This window comes from Peromyscus maniculatus, chromosome 2 (assembly GCF_049852395.1).
Source record: "Peromyscus maniculatus bairdii isolate BWxNUB_F1_BW_parent chromosome 2, HU_Pman_BW_mat_3.1, whole genome shotgun sequence".
NCBI classification, from domain to species: domain Eukaryota; kingdom Metazoa; phylum Chordata; class Mammalia; order Rodentia; family Cricetidae; genus Peromyscus; species Peromyscus maniculatus.
Window position 1 is genome coordinate 14277841 of NC_134853.1, and position 23829 is coordinate 14301669.

At 37.1% G+C, this 23829-nt stretch overlaps 1 protein-coding gene and 1 long non-coding RNA gene across 7 annotated transcripts in view; one reads left to right on the forward strand and one right to left on the reverse strand.

The window, feature by feature from the left end:
* The window catches only part of Pkia (cAMP-dependent protein kinase inhibitor alpha), a 73513-nt gene that overhangs the window by 31760 nt on the left and 17924 nt on the right, over positions 1–23829 (forward strand). For 3 of the 6 annotated variants that reach the window (XR_013048945.1, XR_013048944.1, XM_076563786.1), the window contains 2 exons: positions 7354–7467; positions 15483–15605. The exons of 1 other annotated variant lie outside the window; for it this stretch is intronic. The gene's annotated coding sequence lies outside the window, so the exon portion shown is untranslated. The remainder of the gene's footprint in view (positions 1–7353; positions 7468–15482; positions 15606–23829) is intronic. 2 more of the 6 variants (XR_013048943.1, XM_076563785.1) reach the window with 1 other exon arrangement.
* Positions 1–23829, reverse strand: part of LOC121827139 (uncharacterized) — a 92102-nt gene that overhangs the window by 3127 nt on the left and 65146 nt on the right. The gene's annotated exons all lie outside the window — the stretch shown is intronic.

Below are 23829 nucleotides of genomic sequence, written 5' to 3' on the forward strand. Positions count from 1 at the left end.
ATCTGGAACTACATATAGGGTATTGTGTGTTTTTTAATCACATCGCTATGTCTTAGTACTGTCCCTATTGTAGGTAGCAAACTGACTTGGTGAAAGTTTGAACGTTACCTAATTAGAATCAGCAGCAAGACTTAAGCCAACTTAATTCCAGCGGAAGCATGTTTCTGCCTTATGAGTGTGTCTTTAGCTCACTGAGAACTGATGGGTTATCTGAGCCAGAAAAATAAAGCCCAGTGGAAAGCTCTCTAAATGTGTTCATTTTTGGACTTGCTTCTGCTGGAGAATCTTCTGAAAAATTGCTTTCCTCTTAGAGAGCGGGCTTTAAATACTTTCTCTGATGATGTTTCTAAATGGTGCACATCAAAACTATTTTGCTTTAAGACCAAAATAAATAAAATTATAGTTTACTGTCTCGTAGTGCCAGTGTGCCAGTGTCTGTTCTACATAGGTCAAAGCAAGTTAGGACGTGCCACAGTCTCTCCATTATAATAAGAACATTTTTTAGTAATTGAAGTAGAAAGCTTAATAATCACATGGCAAAAAAAAAAAAAAGAGGAAAGGAGACACTGAGTCCCACATCAGAACCTCATGCTGATTCCTTAGCCTATCCCACAGCCCTAGGCCACAGATCTTAAACCATGGGAAAACCGATGGAGGGGATACATAACCAAATGTGGGCACGGGGGTGGGGGGGTAGGGGGGAAGGGGGCGGTTAAAATGAACAACACATAAAATGTAATTCCAAATCAAAGGCCCAGTGAATCCCAAATATTTCTGGTGGCACTTTTCCATGTGTCACCACAGGGCACCACTGCAGGCTGGACTCTGAACACATATGTGCACAATATGTGCACCATGCATGATGTCACACTGCACAATATTAACAAACACTGGGCACCTTAGATTGAAGACCACTGTATGCTATGGGTTGTAGAGTCTTTACTGCACATAGGAACTTCTCTGATCTGTTACAAGCATAATGATTTAATTGCAAAAAAAAAAAAAATAGGCTATGCATAATTTTCTACATTTTTCTACATGAAAGTGCCACATTAGCAGTGTGTCTTGAATTATATTGTGTTAAAATGCTGAATTTTGTGAATTGTTTGAATTAATGTTTAGATGCTCAAAAAACAAATCTTCAAGTGAACTTCATCTTGGGATTAAGTTAGGATTTCCAACAATTTTTCATAAAGTCCTAAACATGCCTCTGCTGTCTTGTATCACATATTTATAGGAACTAGAATTCTCAGGACTAATGTTATATAAAACAAAAATATCATAAACTCTGAAAAACATTGCATATGCTCTAAGTCTCTCCATACATAGTATTTTGCTAAGATTTAATTCTCAATATAAGAATAAGCAAGTAACAAATTGGGTTCTTAGTCAGGATTTCCTTCGCTGTGATAAAAACACCATGACCAAAATCATCCTGGAGAGAAACGGGTTTATATCATTTGACAACTAGTAATTCATGATGTAGTCAAGTTAGGACAGGGACTGGAGGCAGGAGCTGATGAGGCGATGGAGGAATGCCGACTGCTAGATTGCTCCTACTGGTTTGCTGAACCTGCTTTCTTCTAGCACCCAGGACCACCATCCCAGGGGGAACATTACGTTCAATGAACCATGCCCTCCTATATCAACAGAACTGACATGGATCCTTCCATTGGTGTGGGTCCTTCTAGATGAGGAGTACATCATATAAGCTCAGCCCTTATCATGCAGTCAGCATGTGCTGGACAACCTTGTCCCTTGAACCCATTTACATATAATTTTCAACTCCACAAATTGGCTTTTTGAGATTCATAAAAACCTAACCATTAAAAGACCTGTCACTGTTAGCTGACCCTGTGAATCAGAACACTTCCTACAGTCCTTCTCTGCTGGCTGACCCAAGAAACATCACTTAAACCCTTTAAAGTGTCAGATTTCTTTATCTGTAAAATGGAATAACAAGTATTCCTTCCTCATAGATTACTGAATAGTTAACATAAAGTAAGATAATGCATGATTACCTTTAGCACAATTCCTGGTTCTTCTGAGAACAGTTGCTCTTATTGTTGTTTTCTTTGTGGCCTGTTCTCAGCTCTGGCAAACACATGGTGCTTTTTCAGAAAATCTTTACTGCATTGAGTTAACTGTACACCAAGTATCATAGTAGGGCAGACCCCTTGCCCATTACTTCTCCCACCAAAGGGATAAGCCATACACCAGGTCCTCTTCTTTTGCTCAGAACATCTTGTCCATCCCTTAGTTACAAAAATATATCACTGAGTTCCCCAATTTTTTATTCAGTAAGACTCAACCATGTGGTTGCCTGTGTGACTTGACGTACAAAGTATTGCTTTGCTTTTGAAGTATTCTGATGCTTTGGAAATAATTCACTCATTTAACTCACTTAAAAACATACTTTATTTTTTTTTTATCAATTCAAAACTTCCAGTATTAACTCCATCAAGAGGTAGCAACAATTACTGGTCATGTGACCTTTGATAAATTTCATATATATAGCCTTTTAGAGCCTCAATTTCCTCACCTGTGATGTGTAGAAAACAATAAGACAGAATTATGAGGAGAATAACCATTATGTTGAACATAAAACTCTCCCATTAGTGTCTGACACTTGACAAATACTACAAAATTACTGACTCTATCATTACTGTAATAGAGTTAAATATTAAGAATAATCTTTCAGAGTCACATATTCGTTGAAGGTGAATGAAGCGAGGAGAATATTTAGAGGTCAGATTAAGGGAGATCAAGCAAAACGTGCTGAGGTAGTGATCATGAAGGTCTGAAAGCATAACAGCACAGTAACATTTCGGAATTTTGCTTGCTTTCCTTTTCTTAAGAAACAACAAGCCCAGCGTGTGAGCATAGAACTTTTTATTGTCTGCGGTCACACAAGTTCCCTAGTGACCTTCACAAATGAAATTTCAGAGCGCTGTACAAATGCCTGGGGTGGGGAAGCCAGATGGAATCACGTTATAGAGTAAATGGAATGTGAGGATGGGGAGGCAATGCATGCGGATCATTTCAAGAAGCACAGCTGTGAAATGGAAAAGGCTGCTGGAGGCGGAGGAAGAGAAGGCTTCATGCTGCTCGCACCATTTTTAATCCATAGAGAGGCGTTATTCATTTAGAAAAATGAGTTTTGATTAGACTAATTTCTAAGGTATATAGGTAAGATACAGAAAGTACTGTGCAGTCATTGGTAAGCTGAAAGAAACAGAAAGCACATTGCGTCCAATGTAGATAGCTTTTTAACTCTGACAGTGGAAGGGGATTCAAAGACCAGTGCAGATGCTGATAAGATTTGACAGTGGGTCATTTGCTGGCATCTGTTTTCTTTTTCTTCCTCTTCTTTCTTTGATGAGAACTGAGGTAACTCATTATCTAAGAGCGGAAAGTATCAAGGACAAGGGGAAATGTGAGGACAGTATGAAAGGTTTTTTGTTTTTTTTTTCTAACAATCTTTAAAGGCAATGAGAGAAAGCTAAGCAGTGAGTCAGAACGGCAGTCCCAGGCTTGAAAGCCTATCTGAGGTGGAAATTGTTCATTTATTGAACTATCAATTTGCCCTGTTAGCTGGGCAGACCTCACAAAGAGATGAAGTAAAAAATGAGAAAAGACAATTTTAAAAATGGAAATACAGTTAGTATTTTGAATAAGTGTTTATTTGATGTTTAATCTCTGTAATTATAAAAAATGAAGAATATGAAGTTGTAGCTTATGAACTTATGAAAATCAAAAAATCATAGTATCTTATGTTGGCCAAGTTCTTTTTTGTTCCTTTTTTATTATTAAGAAATTTTTCTATTCACTTTACATACCAACCACAGATCCCCCCTTTCCCTCTTCCCACCCTGCAATCTCCCCCCCCAACCCACCCCACCCCCACATTTCCCAAGTTAAGGTTTCCCATCAATCCATTTGGACACCACACAGCATTAATCCTCCCAACTCTTTAGGTTCCTATCAGTTGTCACATTTTCTTAGACTTTACTTATTTAAAGAATGAATGCTGATTGGATATTTCAGGACAGAAGTTATATTCTAGCCTACTCCCAGAACTTGTCTGATACTTTCCTTATGATAAGACAGGATTCTATTTGAAGGATTGACATGTCCTCCATAAGTCTTGGGCATTGAATACTTGGTCCCTATTTGGTATCTGTTTGGATAGGATTAAAAAGCATGGCCTTGCTGGAGGAAGTATATCACTGGGCAGACTTTGGAGTTTGCAAAGACTCTAGCCATTTCCAGTTAGCTGTCAAAATACAAGTGAAAATCATTTGTCATACCCCAAACCAGAAAGTCATGAAAACCTAAACAATGTAATCATTGCCAAGTAAACTTGGGTTGGAATTATAGTCAGTATGCTACATAAATTACTGATAAATCTTTGAAATATATATTTCTTAAAATACATGAAAAAAGAAAATGTAAACAAAAATTGAAGCTATTAAGAATAAAGTCCAGTGAAAATGGTAAACATAAATTACACATTATCATTTAGTCATACTTGAGAAAAATAAAATAAAATAAATTTGACCACAACTGAAAACCAAAGAGAAAAATAGACCAGGGGTCTCATAATCTCAGAGACAATTGGGACAGTATGAAAAGTGCTATTACTTGTATCATGAGATTCTTAGATTGAAAAGGGAGCAAGGGAGACATAAAAAAAAACTTGAAGAAATAGTGAACAAAGTGTGCAAATTACCAGAAAAAATAAACCTAGAGACTCAAGAACCCAAGTAGCCCAAGTACAGTAATAGCTATTCAAGCAGATATAATTATTAAAATTCTAGGTAGAAAAGATAAAGGAAAAATTTAGAAAGAGGACAGAAATTTCACATTTTATTGATTCAAATGACAATAGATCTCAAATTTGAAACTCTGTAGGCCAGAAGTGTTTGTATAATGGATTTGAAGTGTTGAAATGAAGATAATGGCGGCAGCTTACTAGATAGAGCACTTAGCATAAATCACATAAACCCAGATGTGGTAGCTCATGCCTGTAATCCCAGCACATGAGAGGTAGGAATGCATACAGTCATCCCTGGCTACCTAAAATGTTTGAACCAGCCTGGGCTACATGAGGTCCTGCCCAAAAAGCAAACGGAGAAAGAAAGGAAAGAGGGAAGGAAGGGATGCTTAGAGGTAGTGGGGGAAGGGGAGTGGGAAGGGAGAGGGAATGAATGAAGGGAACTGTCAATTACAATTTTATTTCTAGTTTGACCTTGTTTGACTTTTAGAAATGAGCTATTGTGTATTTTTCTTATATACAAGATTGCAATCACATTTGAAAACAATTCTACTACAAAATTAATTTTCAAAGTAGCAGTAACTTTTCTAAATTGCACACAGTTCTTTAGCGCACAGTTATCATAAAACACAAACCCATTTTTATCTAGTGTAACTTCATGATTTCAGTTAAAAATCCATGGGTGGCCATAATCTTGAGAGCTAAATCTCAACATCATTGCCACATAGGCATAAATCATTCAGTATCCTGTGTTATCTTTGCATCATCCTCTCTTTTCACTCCTTTCTGAACACTCGTTATACATCTTATGTACAACATTCCTTTCTGTCCTGTACAGAGTATTTTTATTTCTCTTGCCAACATATATTTCTCTTCCCTTTGTTTTCAGAAACTCAGTCTTCCTTCCTAATTCACACACTATCCAAGACTGCCTTGTAGAATAAGATGTTGTAATTATGGATTTACATTGGGTCTTCAGTCGATGAATTTAAAACACTGACTATAATAACACTACGTAGCTAAATACCTGGCACACATAGTGGGGGCATGGTTATCCAATGCATATTGAATATGAGTGGTCAACTTAAAATTTTGTTTCAATTTCTTCACAATGATTCCGTCAAAGATACTGATGACTTTCCAAAACATCAGGGAATTGGGATTCTACACTTGATTCAATGGAGGAAATTTTCACTGATATCAATATCTGAATACCTCAAAGGAAGAACTTTTACATGGGGTGTAAGGTTATCCATTTGGCTTAAGAGCCAATCTCAAGGCAGTTTGATGCTATTGACATGGCCCCCACATCTCCTAGCATTTGCCCTCTCAGTACATACTCATTGCATCATACTGTTCCCCATAATTGCCTTTTGAGGTAAGTCTGGGAAGCTCGGCAATTAACGTTTCCTAAAGTGATTTTAAACCAATTACAGTGGTTACTTGGGATATATGCATATCAGCTTTCTCACCCATTTATTGGGATAACCATGAGTCATATTCTTCAGAGTCTCAGAACTCCTCTGAAGAACTAACAGGTTCCTACAGGAGTAACTCATTCAGAACCATGGCTCTAGTTGCTTTCTTCCAGGCCCTATCTCCAATTTCCTACTCTACTCTTTAAATTAATTGGATGACCTCCTCCATAGACAGTTTGCATTTAACGTCTCATCTCAGATTCAGCTGCTGGTTGAACTCACACTAAGAAATCCCAAACTCTTTTTGACCTAAAAGCCCAGTACCTCTTAATAAATGGTAGTGTTGCAAAGGGATGGCATAAGATGTGTCATTCTTTGTAAATCGTACTGACTTCAAATCAAAACCAACATGAATTTACTAAGAAACAATTGTTATGGGAATGGCATGTGGGTAGAACAAGGTGGAAATAATGTCACTTGTTTTCTACTCATGGAGGTTTGAAATTTATGGGCAGATGGTGTCTAACAGGTGTGGCTGCAATTTAAGAAGCCTGCTCCATTAGTCATCAGAAAATTGCTGTTAGTATTTTTGCAATGTTGACCTCAAAACATTAGCGCTCCACTTGTTTCCACTTACCCTAATATCCATTGGCTTTGATTACTAATAGTTGATTTATCCAGTCTCTGCCATCCTGCTACAAAAATCACACACATGTGCACACATACTTTTGTATGTGACAACTTGAAAAATCATTAAAGGTGTCTGTGAAATACCCTTCAAATGAGTTATGTTTATTTTATGAATAATTAAATTTAATAAAACTAATTTTTGAAAATCTAAATGAAGATTGCTGAGAGGAAATCCAGTGGAGAAGGGAAGTGAATAAAATAAAATTTAAAAATAATTAGAAAACTTGAATCTTTTGTCCTCATTTTGTTTGTTAACTCACACAGGATGCCCAGCCTTCTGGGAACACTTTGCTTAGCTTGAAGTCTCAAACTGTAACCTGTGGTCTTATTACAGTGTATTTACTTCAAACTTACAAATTATAACCTTTCTTATAAATTAGAAGATATGGAGGACATTTACTTAAACGAGTAAGACAATGAAATCTATAGGTACAGATTATTAATATTTCACTAAACATTTATTTTCAGCTTCTGGAATATCAAGGCCTGATGACCCCAAGAAGCAATTTCTGGTAGAAATCTGAAGATTCTTTTTACGGGGAAAAAAGTCAATGAATTAAGGATAAGAAGGTTTCCAATCAGGTAGGAACACTAAAGAAAGTCACAGATTCAATCATGTCAAATGTACAGGTTTCTCAGTAGCTGTTTGAAACAGATGAGTCTCTCTAACTGAGAGGAGTTTGCTTTCAATTAATTCCTTGGAGGTGGAAGTGTTTACCAGAGAGTTCCTTGGAGGGAAGCAAATACAATAACAGCATGATTTTTTTTTCCATTTTTAGCTCATGGTTACTATGTGCACTTAGTAAACTCATGGCTTTAATCTCAGGAGGCTGTACATGCAGAATACAAGATGAACCCATACCATCTTGTCTCCCAACACAAATCATTTTCATATGCTGTCTCCATGGCCCTTTAGTTGTTTATAAAAATCAAGGGCCCTGATAACACAGAGTGAGGAATACTTCCAGCTGACTGTATAAAGAAATTGACTTGGTTCTTCCTGGGGCCCATCTAGACTTAGTTTTGATGCTCAGTGGAATGGGAAGGGAGGAGAATGGTTGCACGTCGAAGAGAAACTGTTTTCATGTGGTTATGTACATCAGAATTCCATTCACAGTCTTCTTTTTCACTTACAATTTGAGATGGAAATTTACAGCAGAGAGCCTTTATATTTTATGAAACAAGAAACAGTGACATCAAAATCAAGGACTATTTTTCTCATGTGCAGTTAAGTGCTCAGCATTTAGCCTCATATATGACCTCTAGTCAGCATTCCAAACAAAGACGCATGATGAATGATAGATAGCTTAATGAGCGAATGAAACAAGTTAATAAGGCAAAAAAATTTAAAAAAAAATTAAAATTAAAAAAATAAAAATGTGTCTGCTCTGATGTTGCCTGATGTGTTGACTTCTGGAGTCCTAGGACCTATCACTGTAACTGAAACATGGGATATAAGCCGTGAAAATCTATTGAAGGAATGGATTAATGCTCATGATTCTGAGTCAAACTGGACAAGCCCAGACACCATGTTTGCCAAGGGCTATTGTAGAATTAGCCCTGACATAAAAGCTCAGATCTGACAGCTTACCTTGGTTTCAGATTAATTTTATAATAAGGTCACATAACATCCTTTCTTTACATGTAGACATGTAGCACCTGCATTAAGCTTACTACCAGATGGTTGAAATGCGAGTAGAACGTCCCTGCAATAATCTTCTATTTTAAGAAACATGTTTCTAAGAGAATTTTATAATGGTACTCTTAAAGATAATTTTAAAATAACTCTCAACTAAATTCTGCTTTGCATTCTTTTTGATGGGTGGAATAGCTATAGTGCCGAAGCAGTGATATTTCTGGGGGCTGTTGTTATCGTCTGTGGTCCCACGAAAGGAAAAAAAAGCTGCTTTATAATTAATTAAAGAAATGTAAATTTTATAGATTGCAGTTACCAAAAAAACTAAAACAAAAAATGGTCTAAAATAGCATACTGGAACTCATTTCAAAATATGTAGAAATATATCTCCCTGGAGTTTTATTCCTTTACTGTTGGGTGGTACTCAGATGTACCTACTAATAGTGTGTCTGAGTTGCTAGGGTAGGCATCAATTGCTTTGCAGTTTTGCAAACTCTGTATGCATTTGTCAACAATCTCAAGTCTGTCTCCCACACTTTTTTTTCTTTCTTATATTCTCTTAGTAACAGAAGCTGCACTTATCTGATATCTTAAAGTTTCTGGACAGCCAAAAGGATAGTGCCACTTTAAGTACGGAGAATGCATGTTCAGAAGTAGAATGCTTCATTATGAAACTAAGATCCTTCTATGAAAGAATTTCATAGCAGAAAGAAATTTACATATAAACCTGTAAACTTAAGTTTGTAAGTGGATGTGGATGGTCTTTAGAAGCAGAGATAGTTATCTTCAGAATTAAGGCCTGAAGGTAACACTTGCTATCTAAAGATTTTTAAAAACAATCTTATATAATATTTAGTTCTGGAAATGTATATAATTTTTAAAATATAAGAACAAAATAAATGTCTCCAAAGTTAAGAACTAGGATGAACACCACAAGCTTTTCCTCTCATGTACGACATTGCTTTAAGCTTTTTCCATCAAAGAAATAACACTGTTCTTGGTTTCATATAAACTTCCAAGAATTATTTTTATTGTATTGGGTAATCTTTTTTAATTTTGTACAATTACCATTATATTTTAAATAATTAGTACTTTTAAGTCAATATACTATTTCTAAGGTTCATACATTTGTTTGAACTTCTGTTTTCCCACCATTATTATAGTATTTTCTTGTGTAGAGATGAGCACGTGTTTATGATCATGTTGATGATGTTGGCATTGTCTTGGACTTATTTTAATAAGACTTAATGATTATTTATTTCAATATCCCCTTGTACACATGTGAGGTGTGTGTGTGTGTGTGTGTGTGTGTGTGTGTGTGTGTGTGTAGCCTTCTTCTCTATAGCTTCAGGCTTTGCCAAACTAGATGATGGACAGTTTCAATTTTAATAATTGGCTAGCATTGCTTCAACAAATCTGAAAACCTTTTAGCTTAAATAACAAAGTTTTTTTCCATAGTTGTAGAAACAAACAAAATCTGAGAGCTGTTTCTGTGCCTCTTGTTTGGCTGTTGCCGTGGCCACTTAGAGTAGATTAGTGCCTCACCGTTACAACCTCATTTAACCTGAAGTATCTCTGCAAAGACAGAGCTCTAAATGTTATCATATTAGAGTAGCAGCTTCACTGTGTGAATTTGTAGTAAATAATTCAGTCTATATCAATCTAATGTAACTTTACTTCCAATCAGTAGAAAAATTCCTCATTGGTTTAATTATCAGCAAGTTTTCCAGTATGTGAAAATTCAGCAATATCTTCTACTAATATTTAGATTTTTATTTTATTTACTTACTTCTTACTGTTTTCAAGTATAAATAAATTAATAACCAGTATACAAATAATTTAACTCAGGATAGTCTTTACTGGAAAAAAGGGTGTCTGGAGATAAATAGCCACTCTTAACATTAATGAAACCAAATTTATCTTTTAGGATAGTAGCTTTTTATATTAAAATGTTCTTTTCTTGTATTATGTTGTATAGATACCTGTTTTGGGGTGCAGTCTTCAAGTTCTAGTGTATTTTTCTTTCCAAGACAGTAATCTATGCAATATAATTCGTGTTTGATCCATTTTTATGAATCATCAAACTTTTCAGGACTAATCCAGTCACATTCTAGTAATTTTGTAGAGTTTATTTTAATTGTTTGTGCGTGTGCAAGTGGGTTTACATATGAGTGACGTGCCCAGTGAGGCCGGCAGAGAGTGTTGGGTATCCTGAAACTGAAACTTTAGGTAGTGGTGAGCTCCCTGACATGGGTGCTAGGACTCCAAATCTGTTCATCTGCAAGAACAGCATGTGCTTCTTATAACTTATCGCTCCAGAGCTCTACATCCTTGTAATTGTAAAGAATTCCCTGACTAATCTGATTTCCATATAAGTTATAGTCAGTTTCCGGACTCTTTACTCTGTTCCATTTGTCTGTTTCACTGCCCTCAAGTGCCACATCACATAATGCTTAATATAGCTCTATCTTTGTGTATATAGTGAGCTAAAATACCCCCACATTAGGAAGATCTAGGCTATTCTTGGCCACTTGATCTCTCGTGTAAATCTCATAATTAGCAACTCCACAGAAGATCTGTCAAGTATTTGTATTGAGATTGTACCAAATGTGATAAAAAGTTGAGAAACCCTCCACTCTTGCAGATAATATATCCATCAGAAACTGGATCTATCTTTACACACAATTTTTAATAAAGTTTTTTTCTGCATAATCTCTTGCATATCTTTGTGTAACCTTATTCCAAATCAAGTTTGTTTTCTAACAATTGGAAATGATTTCCAGGGTCTTTTCTTGTAATTTCTTTGTAGAAACACCTTATTTTATATCTTGATCTTATTTTCAGACATTTTGATCATATCAATTCTCATTTTATAATAACAATTTGACTTCTCTAATAACTGTAGACTTTCTCATAAAATGGAATAAATATGAAAATATTGTTTAAAGGTTAAGGTGAGCTCTGCTCAGAACCTTCTGTAATGGAAATGTTCTCCATGACGTCTAACAATGTAGCCCTTATGGGTGTGTGTGTGTGTGTGTGTGCATATGTATATATGGTTACATTTTTAATGTGTAGATATAGTTTATATATATATATATATATATATATATATATATATATATATAAATGCAAATTCAGCAAAATTTAAAGTTCAATCCTGAGTAAACTCATTGGTTGTGACTTGACAGCAACCATATTATGGACAATCAGCCACATTGTAGGTAAAAAGACCTTCAGAGAAAGGCCAGAGTGCATACCTATGCTTTGACCAGTATCTGAAAGAAAGAAAGAAAGAAAGAGAGAGAGAGAGAGAGAGAGAGAGAGAGAGAGAGAGAGAGAGAGAGAGAGAGAGAGAGAGAGAGGTCACACGTTTCTGAATAACAGAAAAAAAGTGGACAGGGTCCAAAGTGCTTTGTGAAAAAGCTCTGAAAGCCTCCGCCCTGAGGGAGGGGCTTTTTAAAGGATGAGTATAGATTTCATTAAGAAGCAAATTAGTTCTTAGCTTGTTTGGTGGTTGGTATTTCTTGGGGGTTAACTCCTGACTAACTGATCAACAGGCTCTGAAGAATTGACTCTTGAAAAGATAATGATAAGTACTATTTTTAGAAGTTTAGAAGATTGTGAGCTCTTCACCCAGGGCCAGAGAGAAAACTTACATCCTATTCTTTTGATCAGGAGCAATTAGCTTTGACTAATGGACCTCAACAAAGTCCAGATATCACCAACTTCTCATATACAAACTTAAACCTGAAGGAGGGGCTTCTTTTTCCATCTTATCAGGGAAACAGGAGGTAAGGGTCCATCCTCAATTGTCTAGAAGGCTTCTAATACCAACAACATTAAGAGTTGAGACCGTAAACTCATTGAGGAAAAAGATAAGGGACCAAACCCTCAAATACTTATGGTATTTCTGATATCTAGCTAGGATGAGTCCAAGGAAATTTCTGGTTTGTAGTCAAGGACACTGATCAAGACCTCTGGTCCCTAAACTGCCTGCTGGTTTTCTGTCTAATGTCATCAGCAGTCATCCCTCTGAAGATGTAACCTTGACTGCTGTTAGGGAATTTGAATGAGGACTGATCTGGCTTTTTCTTGTTCATCTGGGTCATAGGGTGTGGCCATTGCTACAATTCTCTAGCAGGCTTATCTAAAAGACTTTAAAAGTGCATAGATATGTGGTTTCATTTACATAACAAACAAGTGTAGCTAAGAAAGCAGCCATCAAGGGAACCCATATAGATGGGATTAGAGTACCATAATACTATCTGACTACAGACTGACTGTAAACAGAAAGATGGGAAATTAAAACAGCAGGTAAGTACATAAAGTGCAATGCTTAATAGATTGTAACTAGGGGTTATAATTGATATAAACCATTTCCACCATAAAATGCAAAGACCCTATTCCAAAGATAATTACCAATGGAATGATGGTGTTTGGCATGATCTCAGTCTAATTCTGAAAATACAATCACAGGAGATATTAGTAGAATTATCCAGAATATCTTTGATCCACTTGGACTTAAGTTTTGTGCACGGTGACAGATATGGATCTATTTGCAGCCTTCTACACGTTGATATCCAGTTATGCCAGCACCATTTGTTGAAGATGCTTTCTTTTTTCCATTGTACACTTTTGGCTTCTTTGTCAAAAATTATATGTCCATAGGTGTGTGGGTTAATGTCAGGGTCTTCAATTCGATTCCATTGGTCCACATGTCGGTTTTTATGCCAATACCAAGCTGTTTTTATTACTGTAGCTCTATAGTAGAGCTTGAGGTCAGGGATTGTGATGCCTCCAGAAGTTGTTTTATTGTACAGGTTTCTTTTAGCTATCCTGGGTTTTTTGTTTTTCCATATGAAGTTGAGTATTATTCTTTCCAGGTCTGTGAAGAATTGTGTTGGTATTTTGATGGGGATTGCATTGAATCTGTAGATTGCTTTTGGTAAGATTGCCATTTTTACGATGTTAACCCTGCCTATCCATGAGCATGGGAGATCTTTCCATTTTCTGACATCTTCTTCAATTTCTTTTTTCAGGGACTTAAAGTTCTTGTCATATAGGTCCTTCACTTGCTTGGTTAGTGTTACCCCAAGGTATTTTATGTCATTTTTGGCTATTGTAAAGGGTGATGTATCTATAATTGTCTTCTCAGCTTCTTTGTCCATTGTATATAGGAGGGCTACTGAGTTTTTTGAGTTGATCTTGTATCCTGCTATGTTGCTGAAGGTGTTTATAAGCTTTATCAATTCCTGGGTGGAATCTTTGGGGTCACTCAAGTATACTATCATGTCATCTGCAAATAGGGAAAGCTTGACTTCTTCCTTTCCAATTTGTATCCCCTTAATCTCCTTATGTTGTCTTATTGCTCTGGCTAGAACTTCAAGTACTATATTGAATAAGTATGGGGAGAGTGGACAGCCTTGCCTCGTTCCTGATTTTAGTGGAATTGCTTTGAGTTTCTCTCCATTTAATTTGATGTTGGCTGTTGGTTTGCTATATATTGCCTTTATTATGTTTAGGTATGTTCCCTGTATTCCTGATCGCTCCAAGACTTTTATCATGAAGGGGTGTTGGATTTTGTCAAATGCCTTTTCTGCATCTAGTGAGATGATCATGTGGTTTTTTTTCTTTGAGTTTATTTATATCCTGAGTGAGGTGACCCAGACTCAGAAAGACAAATATGGTATGTACTCACTCATAGGAAGATGCTAGATGTGGAACAAGGATGACTGGACTGCTACTCACATCACCAGTGAGGCTACCTGGAAAACGGGACCCCAAAAAAGACATGGAGAAATGGATGAGATCTACATGAACAGCCTGGTCATGAGTGAGAACAATGAAGGGCGACGGTCGAGGGAAAGAGAGTGGGAGATCCTAGCTGGATCAAGAAAAGAGAGGGAGAACAAGGAATAGGAGACCATGGTAAATGAAGACCACATGAGAAGGGGAGGAAGCAGAGAGCTAGGGAGGCCCACGGAGATCCACAAAGATACCCCCACAAAAGACTGCTGGCAATGGTCGAGAGACGGCAGGAACTGACCTACTCTGGTGATGGGATGGCCAGACACCCTGTTAGTTGTGCCATAAACCCCATCCAAGGAAGCTCTGAGGAATCTGGATGCAGACATCCACGGCTGGGCCCCTGGTGGAGCACTGGGAGTCTAATTAGTGAGAAAGAAGAGGGTTTATATGAGCGAGAATTGTTGAAGCCAAGGTTGGATAAAGCACAGGGACAAATAACCAAATGAATGGAAGCACAGGATCTATGAGCCAAAGGCTGAGGGGCCCCCAACTGGATCAGGCCCCCTGAACGGGTGAGACAGTCATTTGGCTTGATATGTTTGGGAGGCAGCTGTGTGTTGGTGCCGGGTCCTGGGCTCGTTGCATGTGGCTGTTTGAATCCTGGGACCTATGCAGGGACGCTTGGCTTGGTCTGGGAGAGGGGGACTGGACCTGGCTGGACTGAGTCTACCAGGTCGATCCCGGTCCTCGGGGGAGACCTTGATCTGGAGGAGGTGGGAATGGGGGGTGGGGTGGGAGGAGGGGGAGGGGGGCGAGAGTGGGAGAACAGGGGAATCTGTGGCTATTATGTTGAACTAAATGATGTTAATGATGTTGTAAAATAAATTTACTAAAAAAAAAATAATAAAGAAAAATTTGTATATCAAAAAAAAAAAAAAAGAATTATCCAGAATATTAACACAGTATTTTATTGACTGTTAGGAAGGGCTAGTTAAAGGTCTAGTCCTCAAGGGTCAGTTGGGCTTGGAATGAGTCTCTGGATCCTTTAAACTTTTACTTATTTATGTATTTTACCAGCTGTGCCATCTGTTGGGATAATTCTGAGTGTTGCTGGCCATACCATTTCTCGTGTAGGGGAGTTTATACTTCAGATGGAGGGACAAGGCAGCATTCAGTCCTTTTTTTTTTTTTTTTTTTTTTGTCATTTCAGGTACCCCCACCGTGGTATCTCACTCTTTCACCATTGGGGTCATTGGAACAGGACCCCAGATCTCAAACCTTTTTCTCCCATCAGGGATTGTCCCTGTAAAGAACACTATCCCTCAGTCTAGAGGTAAACTTCCCTAATGACCATTTGTGGACCACAGTTTTCTATCTACACTCACTGTTCATGAGTTTTTTTGTTTGTTTGTTTGTTTTTTACTGTGATCTCATTACATTAAAATGAAGATGGTTATGGATCTTGAATTCATCCTTCCACATTTGACTGCTCATCCACATCTCAGATCTTCATAACTACAATTTTTTATGTATCTGCTCTGTGAATCTCATACCGACGTTAACAAATATATTATGCATTTTGCATTTTCTTTCTTTTCTTCTAGTGCAACAGTTCCCAACTTGTCACTCACAACCCCTTCACAGAGGTCACCTCAGACCATCGGAAAACACAGATATTTACATTATGACTCATAACAGTAGCAAAATTACAGTTATGAAGTAACAACCCAAATAATTTTATGGTTGAGGGTCATCACAACATGACTGTATTATAGGGTTGCCGCATTAGGACAGTTGAGAATCAGTGATTTAGTGTTTTGAAATAGGCCCCCATTGGTTGTCTAAGTTGTTCTCTAACTTCCTGCCTCAGTGTTATGCCCAGAAGACCACCAAGGAGACTGAATCCCACATGTAAAAGCAAAGAGCTTTTATTTCAAGCTCAGAGCTTGGTCTCTCTGTCTGATGCAGCGATGAGAGCAGAAAGCCCTGAGCCCGGGCAAGATAGGGTTTTTATCATAGCAGAGGTTGGGGTGAGGGGACTTCCAGGGTTCAGGACCCTGATTGGCTGACTTTTGTCTAGGAGGTATCTTGGTAAAAGGGCGAAATAGACCTGTGCTAGGTTCAGGGACATCTGGCGATCTTATCTAATCTTAACGGTTGGGATGTTTGGGATGTCAGGTACTTCCCCTTAGATGCTGAACTAGCCCTGGCTGGAGTCAGCTTTATGGCTTTTCCTGGATCTGGGTGTTGCCTGCCAGTAAGCCAGTCACAGAAGCTGTGTCTAGATCCCTAAGCCTGTCATGGCAGCTGTGTGGTTAAGCTGTTTCCACCCCCACTCCCACTCAGCATCCTGAATGTCTGGGAATAAAAGCATATACCACCACATATGCCTTCTATTTTACATTTATCTATCACTTCCACTCTAGTTTTTCCTATCTTTGCCACTAACCATTTGCTGAGATCAAAAACTGTGGCTTTACCCTTAACAGGTCATTATTCCAAGTTCCTACGTCTGGTTCATCCACAATTTGTAAAGACTAAATTCAACATCTAGCATGAACCCATCTCTTTTCTCACTAGCTTCCCTGAACCTCAAGCCATTATTGTTCACTCAGGTCAACAGACAATATCTTCCATGATCTACCACCTTCCTCTCTTGCCCCCATGTTTATTATCTTGTACTCTGTAACCAGTGCAAGATCCACAATAATCTAAAGAAACATGGAAATGGGTGACATGATTGTTCAAACCTCTGCTTCTCTTTAAAGTTAAAATACAAGTTTTAAAGCTTTTTATAATGTACATGTCCTTATTCAATGTTTTTCAAGCCTCAGTCTCCAAATGCATTTGCCACTGCTTCCTTAAACCTAGTATTTTTCTTCTCTGAAATTTTTTTCAACATTCTGATATTTGCACTTGTTTTGGTTGAAGCCTAAAAGATCTGTAAGATTCCAACGATCTAGATTTCAAAAAGCATTTCCATTTTATTTTGTGGAGACATTTGGGATAAGAGTTTTTGGAAAACTAAAGATATATTTGTACATTATTCGCACTTTTAACAATTCATCACTTGGTTAAATAAGAAATGTAAACTTAGATCTCAAACAAGAGTTACAAATGGTAAAATCCACGTGTTTGAAATCATGAACTTCGTGTGCTTATAGACACGGGAGCTGTACCGTGTACATGGCTCGTACAGTTGACCTGTGAGATGCACTGAAGATCAGCAGATGGTTTATAGTCCATGTGGCAAACAAGGGGCAGAGGATAAGGTGAAGCTGGGTCCAGATACTATCCCAAGCACCTTGACTAGTAATTATGCAGATCAATTCATAGAGTAGATAGCAGCCAAATGGCATTATTATTTTTAACCTATTAGGTATTAAATATTTAGGTGATTATCTGAGGGAAATGGTAAGGGCATTTTAGAAAGATAAAAGCATCAGATGGGGAAGGCACCACAGCGAGCAGCACTTAATAGCTACTCATAGCCTTTGGCTGCATGAGGAAAAGTTTGTATAGAAGGAAGGGCGACAGCAGCAAGAATTTGATCAAATATTTATTGATTCATTAAGGAAGGATATCTGGGATTGTGGTGACAGTGTTTCTCACTGCCTGAGGGGTAAAGTAGGAAAAGAAAAAATAACCTATAATGAACCATATAGTGTTGAATGAAAATGAATCATATTGAAGTGAATTGCATTTTTCAATGTAAACTGGTAAGAAATAAACAGACATAAGGGATATAAGAATAAGCATATATGTTTTCATAGATATATGTCCCTAATCTCAAAGACCTGTCATTTGAGGAGTCCTACAGCTTCTTCCCTGCAGCAATGTCCACACATAATGTCTTCGTTTCTAAATAGAGCTTTCCATTTAGAAGAACCAGGGATCTTTAAGGAAATGGCTGATTCAGAGGTAGATAAGGGAAAATATAAAATAGTCCTAGACTATTCTGCTGTTCCAATAAATATAGAAAATATTAGAGTGACTGGGGAATATCAAAGCATACTGGCCACACTGAAGCATTTCCACAGGATGTTACAAACAATACAGTCCTCAAAATAAGTAATGGCAAATTTTAATCACCTTCCACAGAAAGTATAAGTCTACACTGAAATAAGTAGTGGCATTAGGTATAACTTTGATACTTATATAAAACAAAAATTATTAATGATAATGAAACAACTTTATAGTGAAAAAGGCAAGTGGGATTATTAGTGAATTTAATTAATATTAATATGCAAATAAGGTAAAACTCAAAGGTTTGTCAGTATCGTGTGCTAAGATGTCATGGTATAAATGCAGATTCACAGTATGACATTTTCTGAATCCACTCATTGGTAAATTCAAACTGCTTTCTACAAACATAACTGACCTGTGATCTTGAAAGGTGTCAAGATCAGACTACCCAAAAAGAAGCCCAAAAAGGTTTCCATATTAAAGAGAGTTGGCAGAAAGCTGTATTAAATGCTGCATCTACATCCTGAGGAGATCCTTGTGATGTGAATGGTGTTACTGGATTAAGTGACAACCCTTACAAGGGTGTGAGGGTCATATCATGGCACTATATTCAGGCCTGTGAGCATTCTGAATTCCATGATTTTGTTTTCTTGTATAGTCATAGGAAATACTGAAGTATTTAGAATAGACAGGACCTCTTGTTGGTAATTTATGCTTACTGTTTGGGAAACAAATTACTTTTTACTTTCAATTCATTTTTTTTATTCATTTAATGTTTTTTTAAAAATTGTCAGCAACAATAAATCCCCAATTTCAGCTAAACCTCCTCTGGACTCTAGGAATGTTAAAAACTATTGACAGTGGCTTCAGGTTCTAGTGTCGGCCTGCTCATGTCTTGTAACACTTTATAATCCTGGCATTATTTCATTTAGGCCTTTATATGTTTTTTTTTCCTAATAGTATTTTTATTTTGTTTTGTTTTTGTTTTGTCAATTATCTATGAAATGATGTGGTTATCTCTACTACAATAAAACCAACAAAATTCATAAGAATGAAAGTGAATACTTGTAGAATTTGTAAATATTTATTGACATTCAAATTAGAGTTAGTTGCAATAAAACTGAGAAAGAAAACAATCATAAGGAATCCACTCAGAAACTCAGAATGGTCGAACATGTCTGTCAAGTGACAGACTCATATGTCCCAACAGAAGTATGAGTTTTGGAATTATGTTTGGCATCAGACCATGAAACTATTGAGAAATTAGCAAGCATTTTATGTGTGTGTGCACATGCATGTATACATACACACATATATACATATACTACATACTTGCATATATATGTACAATATGGAGAAACAAGAGAGTATTTAATGTGTGTATTCATACATGCATGTATATACACATATATATGTATTATATACACACATACATGCATATATATGTATAATATTAAGAAATCAGCAAGTATTTAATGCATGTGTGCATGCATGCATATATATACAGATATATACACACACATATATACATCTAGCTTTCAATTCATTCTAAAATCAAGACTTAAATTAGGTGCCAAACAATTTTTCCATTCTCTGAAGCCTGGACAGTTATTAGTTAAAACAAATCTGCTGTCCTACTGGCCTACACCTGGTTATAAATAGCAGTAAGACATGAGAACACCCAGCATGCCAAATGGGCCTTCTAAATATAACTTACCCTTCCTCCACAGCTTTGAAAAGAATGCTATCTTTTGTGAAAACATGGCCTTTACAAAGGGCACATGGAGGCTAAGGTCAGAGACTGTGAGACCTAGAAAATATTTGAAATATTTATTTAGTCTGGGAACCCATTTTTGGAAGCATAAGCACTAAAGCCATATTAAATTAATTTTGTTACTCAGTATCAAATGATACATAAGCAGTAATGACACTTCAGCCCATGTCTTGTAATCCATGGCCCATGGCATAAAACAGATAGGAAGAACTACTCATTTCCAGTGTGTTCAGCAGCAAGGCAGGCCCACCCTCTGGGCCTTCTTCTTGCCCCTTTTAGAGGAAGGATTGACTTTGACAACCTTAGCTGTGACCAGTTTTCTAGTTGTTCTTTCTTGTACAATTCATTTCTCAAGTTCTGTTTCCATCTTTAAAATATACGAGGCCTTTTCCTTTCTGTAAACAGTTCTGTCTGGTATTTGACTGTTGAATGGCCAGGCAACGCCAAGTACAGAAACACATTATAGCAAAGGAGCCAAGAGTGTAGGGCAGTAAGCCGGGCAGCAGAGATACCCTGCCTTAGGAGAGCAGAGAGAGGGGAGAAAACAGAAAATGTGTTTAAAAAAGTAAATATCCAGTTGATGTTTATCAGTACAATACAACACATCTTAAGCTAATTGCAAAGGAATTCCTGTTGTTGGTATTGACACAGACTAGAGAGGAAACAAAATACCAAGATTTGTGTGTGTTCCAATTTCATGTGACTGTTCTAAAAGTTTCTACAGGGCCACTTTTCATAAATAAACAAAAAGGCTCTTTTTTAACTGTTCTCATTTGTCTGTACATTAATAAATGGATAAATAAGAAGATAAACTAAAAGTCATGGTTAAACCCGCCACAGCATTTGAAAGCACAGAAGACTGTGTATGTGCATGTATGTGTGTGAGCTAGTGCACACATGTGTGCATGTGTGTGTGTTTGTGTGTATGTGTTTTGTGTATCTGATGTGTCATAAAATTTTGAGGACTAGTATGCTGCCTTTGCAGTCAGTGAAATATAGCTCTCATTTTAAAATTATCCTAATTCTGCAAGCAAGGCCAGATTTGCTGGTGAGGTCAGCCATTGGTAAATTGGTAAGCATTCTGGGTGGTTTCTAGGTGTCATCCATATGAACACTTTCCTTTGCACACTTAGATGGAAACATAACAAAGCATGCTGTAGGTGTTTACTCTATGTGCTCATGGAGTCTGTGTGGTGAAAAATATTAAAGTTGATGTGAATTGAGAAAGCTGTGAGATTCCCTACGCAGCAGTGTAAGTGTAGAAGGGATGACAAGCGCCAGGCCTTCTGGTGATCATTTAAAAGCATTTTGACAAAACATTATGGAAATCAGATAAGGCATTCCCAAGTTAAGATACTGAAGTAAAAATCTTCACTTAGACTATGTGTCAAAGAAGTTTGTACTATACTACAAGTAACGGATTTGAGAATTGTTAGCTGTTAGTATTATTTTGTATCTAGCCTTGTATCTCTGTTTCGAGTCTTTTTTAACTTGAAAATTCAATGTAACTCTATCAGATGAGTTACATTTTAATTGATAAAGACAGGCTTTAGCATTTAAATTTTCATGATAATGAAAGGGAGTCACAAGGCCAAGTTCCAGTACTCAGAATCAATAAGATGCTCAATATGCACAATCAAGCCACACTTGTTTTGCTGGCCTGTAATAGCAACTATTGGAGAGGCTGAGGCTTTCCCAGATAGCCCAGTGGGTTAGAGGCTTGTTTCCAAACCTCACAAGATGAGTTCAATCCCCAGAACCCAAAATTCCTGCAAGCTGTCATCTGACTCCTCATGAGCATGGCGGTGTAGATGTGTTCTTTCCACACCTCTCAAATAAATCAGTAAGAGTAAACAAGCAAACAAATATATAAATAAAAGAAACTGAGGAGGAAAACTGCAAATTCAAGGGCTGCAGGCTTTAAAAATGTTAAGTCAAGCCTTGACAATTCATTGAGTTGCCGACTCAAAATAAACATTAAAAAGAAATCCTGCGGATATAGCTCAGTAACAGAGTTCTTGCCCAAAGCCATATGTTCAATCACTGGTATTGAAAGAAAAATATGTAGATACAGAGTCAAGTGTTTGTGATCATCTATGACACATCATTGTCTAGGCAAGTCAGTTTAACAAAATAAATATTATTATTTGTCTTCTCAATATAAATCTTTTTATGTTACTAATACAATGACTTCATTCTTACATTTTAAGTAGTTTGTTTAGTGAAATATCTCATTTGAAAGTGTCCATTGAATTGGACACACATCTGTAATCCCAGTACTTGGAAGGTTGAGGTAGAAACACTAGTTCAATGTCACCTTCTGCCATGTTGTGAGTCACAGAACAGCTGAGCTGAACTACAGGGGGTCCTGGAAGTAGAAGGAAGGGAAGGAGGAAGACAGAGTGACAGAGCATCTGTCGATTTACGTATCAGTACCTCTTCTAATGGACACATTTCTCAATGTCCATGTTAATACTTTTTAGAATGTTTATTTATTTTAATATTTTCTTAATTTTAAAGTAATTTACTTAATTCTGCTGTTCTTCAGCAAACCCTCTTCTCTCTGTTTCTTTCACACTAACTTAGTGTATTAGCATTCAGAAAGTCTAATGTATAGAAAAAGCCTTGAAATAACTTATAGCAATGGTAAGAAGTATCAACATTGTGTAAGTAAGTCATTAATAAAAGGATTTTACAAACATAGTAATATTCAAATATATCATGAATTGAATGGTTTCACCATACTCTTGAGTAATGAATGGAGTTCATAACACTATATGGAAAGTAACATCTGCGAAGCAGATAATTGGCAGGAATTATACACATATTTAAAATATGCTAAGTGCAGTCATAGCATGTGTTATTTTTGGCTGGAAAGAGGCATATTGGGATGTATAAGCACAATTTCAATTGGAATTTCCAGATATCACACAAACAGAACTTGTGCTTGCCGAAGAAGAACTCATATTGGTGTGTGTGTGTGTGAAATGTGTGTGGTTTTTAGTTAATGCATTTCCACTCATTCAGCAAAGAAAAGATGAAGCATTGTGATATCATGAAGTGCCATTCTTAGACTTTTCAAACGGCTGTTCCTTTTCCATTTACCAAATAACGCCATCTGCTTATTTATCCCAGTTAAAACTCTAGACACATTCCAGGGTTCTCATCCCAGATCCCTCGGATTTCAACCATCCTACTCTCGTAGACACCATTCATCCCTTCTGTGGAGATAGAAGCCTCTTCCTTGTGCCCCAGCTCCTTCATCCTCAGTGCCTAGCAGCTCTGCCTCAGTGTGGAGCAGGGATCTGATACCATTTTCCCCAAGAATGGACTAAAATTCATTATCATCATCATCCTTATTTTAAACACAAACAGTACATATTTAGTTGTTATGATCATTCAAGACAGGTAAATGTCACCAGCATCATATTTGCATAAATTGACTGGCATAACCAGGTCCCTTCTGCCTTTAGTTCTCTTTCAGTTATATTACCTACAAACTAATCTTTATTGCCTGACTCTAATTATCCTTAATTTTCTCTTTTTCTTTTTTAAGCCTTTCTTAGTCACAGACAATTTATGTTATTAACATTTACCAAATTAAAAGTCAACGTCATTTAGAAGTAACCGTGCGCCCTGGTTTTTGTGCACGCTGGTTTTATGTCAACTTGATACAAACTAGAATCACTGGAGAGGGGGAAGCCTTAACTGAGCAAATGCCTCCACAAGATTGAGCTGTAGGCAAGCCTGTAGGGCATTTTCTCAATTTGTGACTGATGGAAGAGGGCCCAGCCCATTGTGGGTGAGACCAGTCCTG